The 7,161-nt window shown below is 41.0% G+C and overlaps 1 protein-coding gene across 1 annotated transcript in view; it reads right to left on the bottom strand.

Moving 5' to 3' along the window:
* dlgap2b (discs, large (Drosophila) homolog-associated protein 2b) overlaps positions 1–6,679 on the bottom strand; it is a 118,099-nt gene extending 111,420 nt beyond the window's left edge. The window contains exon 1 of the mRNA XM_084737077.1: positions 6,390–6,679. The gene's annotated coding sequence lies outside the window, so the exon portion shown is untranslated. The remainder of the gene's footprint in view (positions 1–6,389) is intronic.
* Positions 6,680–7,161: the final 482 nt, after the last annotated feature.

The following is a 7,161-nucleotide window of genomic DNA, read 5'->3' on the forward strand; positions in this document are numbered from 1 at the left end:
CACTTTTTGGGAGCTCTGATGTTGTCCATTTCTCTCTGTATACGGTCTATCAATTCAAATCTACAAACAAACATTCAAATTTTGGGTTAAAATGCTTTCTTCCCCGTCCCTCTCAAAAACGTTTTTCCTGTCGTAGGTTTCTGCCCTTCCAGAACCTACGTCGCTGCATTTCGCCAACAGCTGAGTGGGCGCATCCATTTGAAAAAAAAAAAGGAAAGACCTGAACGCAGATTGAGATTTCCAGCAATGTGAGGATATACTGCTTTTCTCTGATTTATATAATTGTAAAAAGAATATTTTGGGGTTTTCCAACTTCTGTGAAACACACATATAGACCAAATGATTAGTCATGGATCAAGAAAGTAATCTGGTAAATAGGTAATGGAAAGTGTAAAAACAAATTAAAATAAAAGTATGTGTGTGTAATGTAAAATTATCGGCTTTACAGAAGAAGATATGTAAGTGTGCAGCTGTTACTATGTCATATTTACAGTCAAAGAGAGACAAATGTGTTTTTAAACACTGGAACTACAACTGAGCACTTTCTGTACCTTTTTATCCTGAGCTAAAGATATATTTTAGCAACCAAAGCAGTTAAAAAGAATGCTGAACATAATGTCTGTCAATTTTACCTTTTGTACTGTAGACACTGATATGAAGCAGGAGAAAATGCCAAGGTGTCACAAGTGAGATGCAAGATGGTGACAAGACGGAGAAAAGATGTGAATTTGTAACAGTTTGAGATCTAAATAGGTAAGCTGCTAAAATAAACAGATCCTGAATCATTAAGATCAAAGTTAATTCATTCCCTGCAGTGGTTGTCATCAACACTCTTAAGTTGTTCTTGAAAAACTGCTACCGGTCCATTTCCATTGTTGAAATCAAGTTAAAGGTTCAAGAAAAAGAGCAAATTTATGCAGGTCATTACCAAGCCTGAATAATTTTATGACTAATAACAGGTTCTGTGGTGAACATGCACAGTCATCACCACCATGAATGAAGAGACAAAGAAAATTGTGCCACCATCAGAAAACCAAACTTATTCAATGGGAAACACAAGTAAGAAGTCATTGCAGCCGTACCAGGTTGAGTTTCAGATGATGTCTTGATCATGCAGCGCAGATACACCACAGCACTTTAACTGCATGGACAAGACAACATAAAAGCTATATTAAAAATGATTCTGTGGATAATCACGTTAAATTCAACAAACCTCACTGGTATTTCTACGGTCATCCTGCTCTGACTGCAGTGAATCAGCTCGTTGGTTAATGGCTGGTTAATCATTTCATCCTGACCTCCAAACCCCCGCAGCAAAACAAAGAGAAAAGATGCCATCAACACCAAGATGTACTATGGCTTTAATCCTAACAACAAACACGCTCGCTGTGAGTAGAACTAAGAGGGTATATAAACAAATTAGCCATTTTATAAACTGTCAAAAGGCTGGTTCGTCCATTCTCAAAGTAACAAACAGTGGCATCCTACTTAGATCTTAAACATGCAGAGGATGTTTCATCTAAACTGAACCACTGTCAGATCCACTGCAAAGAAGGAGGATTTTAATCATATCAGTACTCAGCAAATTTCATCTTAGATTGATGAAATGGTCAAGCCTTTAGTCTATCCATCAGTTTGGTCCAGATATCAGAAACTACTGACAGCCCAATTTGGTTTGGATATTCATGGCACTCAGAGGATGACTCCAAATCATTTTGGTGACCCCATTAGAGTCCTGCACCAGGTCACTTACCTGAGTGTATCCACAAAAATGTTGTGCGATGGGTAAAAATATATCTTTATAAATTCACAAGTACGGGCACAAGGGGTGACACGGTTTCAATATTATATCAAAAATCGAACAAAATTGAATCAAAATCAAAGGCAAAATCCCTTTTCTCCCAGTATTCTCCCAGAAAAGAAAAAAAACACTTCAAAGACGACACTGCTTGGCTTACTTGAAAATTTGAAAATGTAAATGACAGTTGTCAGGACAAACAACCACTGATCTGTTGATCTTTACAAATCTAGACTCGATAGTTTCACAACGGCACAGGCGTCAGTGCTAAAACATAATAAAAAAAATAAAAAAATCGAGAATTGTGGTCACATAATTGCCTAATCAGCTGGCAGGATTTTATTGTGAAAATCTATCAGCAAAGTAGCTTTTGACAGCCACAAGCTAGGCTCACCGTCGCAGTGGAAACTGCAGGTGCACAGGTGCTTCACCAGTTAAGAACACAAGTTAGTGATTGTATGTGTATTTAATCACTGGTGTTGGTGGAGAGATAATTGCAGGCAATAGTCTGCTCTGGATCTTAAGTTTGCCAGCAGGTTTGCAAAACTGGACCCCACTAACATTAGTTTAGCACCACCATCAAGTCAAAATTCCCCTTCGACCAACACTTTCAAAATTCAAAATGAGGCTGTTAAGTATTTTAACGTTTAATTGCTATATGTCTTTTAAATTTACTGTACATATTAATAGGCAGCAGAGGATGAATCTCTTCTTCTATTCTCAGCCACAAATTTCAACTTTGCATGAATTTACACAGGCAGGCTACATTATGATAAACACATTCATTCTCCCAAGAGGACAAACCCTTTTAAAGTTGTTGACCACATTGCCATTTTGTTTTTGTGTTTTACATATTTTTACATCTTTTATGCCTTTAATCAAAAGGATAGCTAGCAATATGACAGGAAAATGGGGAGAAAGAGTGGGGGAATGACACACATCAAAGGGCCACAGGCGACAGAAGACCCACAGCTGTTGCAGACTCATAGCCTCAGTACATGGGTACACACTGTACCAACTGAGCTACGAGGGCGCTCCTGTCATTTTGTTTTTGAGTGACTCCTTCAGGCTTCAAAGGACCAGTGTTTAGGATTAGTGGCATCTAGCAGTAAGTTCACAGTATCAGACCCCTCGCCTCTCCTTCCCCTTCCAAGTGTGTAGGAGAACCTAAGGTGGCCACAAGAATGCCAACAAACATAAAAGGTCCTCTCTCAAGCCAGTGTTTGAGTTGTCCGTTCTGGGCTACTGTAGAAACGTGGCAGCTGAACATGGATGCCTCCATGGAAGAGGGCATCTGCCCTCTGTAGAAATAAATGGATCATGGTAAGGTAACAAAAACACAGCATCATTATGGCTTTCTGCAATTTTCAAATCATAAGTGATGCATTATTTATTAAGGCAAAATGTGTGTAAAAGAAAAAAAAAACAGAGATGTCCTGTCCTACACATGAGATGCTAAAGACTTGAGGAAGCAACGTAATTTTGTATAGATTCCTGCAAAAAAAAAATCACACCATAATCATTTTAATGTTTTTCAATTTTATTACCTCTAATATCACAAATCAAGTCGCAATTGCAATATCAGTCAAGATAATTGCAATTAGGTATTTTTTCAAAATTGCTCAGCCCCGGGAAAAGTACTTATGAATATTATGTTCCATTTCTGCCATATTCTGACAATTATCCCTGTAAATCTTACACACTGGACCTTTGAAGGAGTGGTCTGATATTAGTTGATATTAACATTAGTTCAGTTTAGCACAAAAACTGGACACAAGGAGAAAAAGCTAATCTGACAGTCAAAAGGCAACAAAAGCTGCCTCTAAAGCTCACTAATTAATATTAGAGCTGGGATGATAAATGTATGTCCCAATTTGGTATGTACTGAAATTCTACAAACATTGCAATTTGATAGTAAGATTTATTTTTGTTTGCTTTTTAAACTCAAGACCATGTGAAAAGTTGAATCACTTCTAGAGACTGTATGTGATGATTCATATTTCCAAAAACAATGTCTGTCAGTGTCTGAGTTTTATTTCAGCAGCATCATTGCTCTACTGCTTATGTTAGTTGTAAATAAAATATGTTTTGAAGTAAACTGCTACATTTAGCTGTTCTTGCTCAGCACGCTAGTACTATAAGAATAATAAATAAGATGATAGATAAGATTTTAGGCAACAGTGAATTGTGAACTATGGAACACATGTGAGTTTTGACCCTTTGGGGTTGCTGCAACTGCAGTATGGCAGCCAGAGAAACCAATGTGAAGACAGTAGTTAGTTTTTTTCAACAGGGCAGAGGAAATATATGCCTTAACTATGAGCACATGCTGTTTTATTAAGCATGCGAAGTAAAATGGATAATGGATCCACCTATTAAGATATTACCACAATCGTGCTGATAATTTCCTTTAGCACGTTACTTGGAATTCCCATTATGTGCTAGAATTGAGCTAATGGGCTAAGCACTAGTTAATTATTTACAGAAAAAAAATCATTTCAACAATCTAAAAATTGATCCAGGAATTGTAAAGAAAAAAGAATCATGATACGCAAGATAACTGATTTTTTCAATTATCAAAGTGTTGCCAGGCAACCAGCACAGACTCCTGGAAGTTACTGGTCCCAGCCAAGAAATAACCCAACACAACCCCTCCGTAAAACAGAGAGTTGACATTTATACATTTGGTTATACATATATACATTTATATGTTTGGCTCCAGTCAGCTATTTATTTACAGTGCAGACAGGGGACTGGTATCAATCTTTATATCCAGCTCTCCACAAGACATTGAATAAGTATAACTCTCAAAATGTTGAACTATTAACGTAACAACTGTAGCAGTAAGCCTCTAACCAGATCAGTCCATCAGTATGTTGTCCATTTCGTCCAACATTTACGTGTTGTGCTGTGTAATAAACACTGCAGCCTCTAGGGGCTGCTGTCGGGGCTTTTCCACTCTTATTCTCATTTGAAGCTGCAAGCTCTTTGCAGGAAAGCAGCTAAATGAGGCATTTCAGGATGCCAGTGTATCTGCTGGACAATCAGAGCAGTAAAAAGCCGCCTGGGAGATGCAGAGAGCTGAGACTCTGCTCCTCAGAGATGCTCCTCTGCATCCCAATGCTACACATGACAAATGACCACCTCAGCCAGACACCTTGCTACACATGAAAGCAGCCTGATTCAGTCCACACAGCTGTCCAGATGCATATAGGTGTGCCTTTAGCTCACTGTATGTACAGTGTATTGTTGCAAGAGCAAATGCTGTACGTACAATTAGTATGCATGCCTGCATGTGTCAAGACATGAGGATTGATGCCTCTAGTGATAAAGAGTATCTGTCAGTCCACTGCTGTATATCACAGGACAGTTATAAATGAGCCTGCCCTCCTATCTGATCTGTATGCAAACATGAATGAGCCTTTATGGTGGTATTTTGTTTGTTTTTTCAGGTCATAGCCAACACATTTGTGCTTTTCCAGGCAAATGAATACGGATGCTAAATGGAGCACAAGACAATGTCAAAGGTTTCAACTCACACACACACACACACACACACACACACACACACACACACACACACACACACACACACACAGAAAATCCCTGAAGCCCTGTCAACCAGCAGAATGCAGGATTTAAATATCGCTGCAGTACCAGCTAGTCTTAACCTCTTATAATGGCATTAGGAAGGGTGTGTGTTTAAGTTTGTGTGTGTGCGTGTGTGTAAGGTGAAAGTGATGAACCCTCATTAGGTCACTTACAGGTCCAGGCATTGAGGCTTCAGAGCCAACATGTGATTGAGAGATTGAAGGATTTGTGAGGGATGGCAGCGATCAGCTGTTGGCTAGCAGGTTTCCAAAATCACAGAGTGATGGAGTAAGTTCTCCCACAACCCCCCCTCCCTCACCCTCGCTCATGCCCCTGTCCCCATCTACCCGCTATCGTTATCCTTATCTCCCCCTTTGTTCCCTCTCTTCAGCTTTAATTCCCCCTATCAATGACAAATAAGGAGGCATGAAGAGAAACACGTAAATCGCTGGGAAGAAGGTTGTTTCCTTCTCTCTACAAACAAGCAGAATCGATAAAAATGATTACATAATGATTAAGTATTGGTACCGTTTAGGAGACAGCCTGCCGGTTATTTTGAAGCCAGAGATTCTGCCGACGTTAGTGGCCGTAAGATCGATGGGAAGCTGTTTGGCCACATTGTCAAGATGAAAATCCCCTTGTTGCCCATCGAGAAGCCTGGTTGAGGAGCAATCCCTCCCACCCTGCTGGATTCTGTTACACACACATACATACGAACACACACACCTGCACAGATTGCTATGATTTAGGGGGAGAACAGATGCTTTTCCTCCAAAACTGAAAAAGATGTATTCGATCATGTCCGACAACGATTTACCTCTGATTTTCCATCCATTGCTATGAATACTAATTGCCTGATCTGCTGTGGCAACTTCTCATCTACCTGTTAAATTCACACACACAAGGCTGTAACAGTTGCACAGAAAATGTCTCAAGAAAAAAGCCCCCCAAAAAAGCAAAGACTAGAAACGTTTTTATGAATCAGTCCAAGTCCTCCTACCTTGCAGCGAGTCTATGTTCCGGAGACATTGGAGCACATATGCGGCGCGTCTTCACACGATGACAGGGAAGCGGCGGACAGTCATGCAGAGGTGTTTCACATCTGAGAACGGAGGGGGAAAGCAGGATTTCTCCTCTGTTTTTCTGCTCCTTCTTTCTTGTTATTTTTTTCAAAGCCCTCAGAGGAATGGAGCACTGACAGAGGAGGAGGAAGAGGAGGAGGTGGAGGAGGAAGAGGAGGAGGAGGAGAAGGAGGAAGAGGAGGAGGAGGAGGAGGAGGAGAGGGAAGGCTAAGGAGGGAGCAGTCTGCCGGGCTGGGCTGCTGTGGATCACCTGGAGCAGTGTTGGGCTCCGCATTTACTCCTCCACTGCAGCAGTGCGAGGCAGCGGCGCGAGCTGCATGTTGCTCCCACAGATCACTGCAAAACAAGGACACGGAGTCTCCATCTGCTGGATTCAGGATTCTGCAGCTCTGTAGCTCCACACGCTGCTCTCCCCATCAGCATGCACACTCATGCTGTCCCTCTTCCCCTCTAGGTTTCTATCTGCATCTCTGTCTCTCTCTGTGTGCCTCACACTCCTGTTCCCTCTCAGGGAGGGTTATAACAAGTCACAGACGTGTTCCCATGTCACTTTTCCTGCTCTGTGTCCTCTTACTGACTGGTGCATGTGGTCATACGTCTGGTGGTCTTGATAATAAAACGTCGAGCTCAATAAAGCCTCAGCCAACCTCACTCTCTCCCTGCGATGACATCACTCCTCTGGCCAAAAAG

This window comes from Lutjanus erythropterus, chromosome 15, assembly GCF_056507025.1.
Source record: "Lutjanus erythropterus isolate fLutEry1 chromosome 15, fLutEry1.hap2, whole genome shotgun sequence".
NCBI lineage: Eukaryota > Metazoa > Chordata > Actinopteri > Lutjaniformes > Lutjanidae > Lutjanus > Lutjanus erythropterus.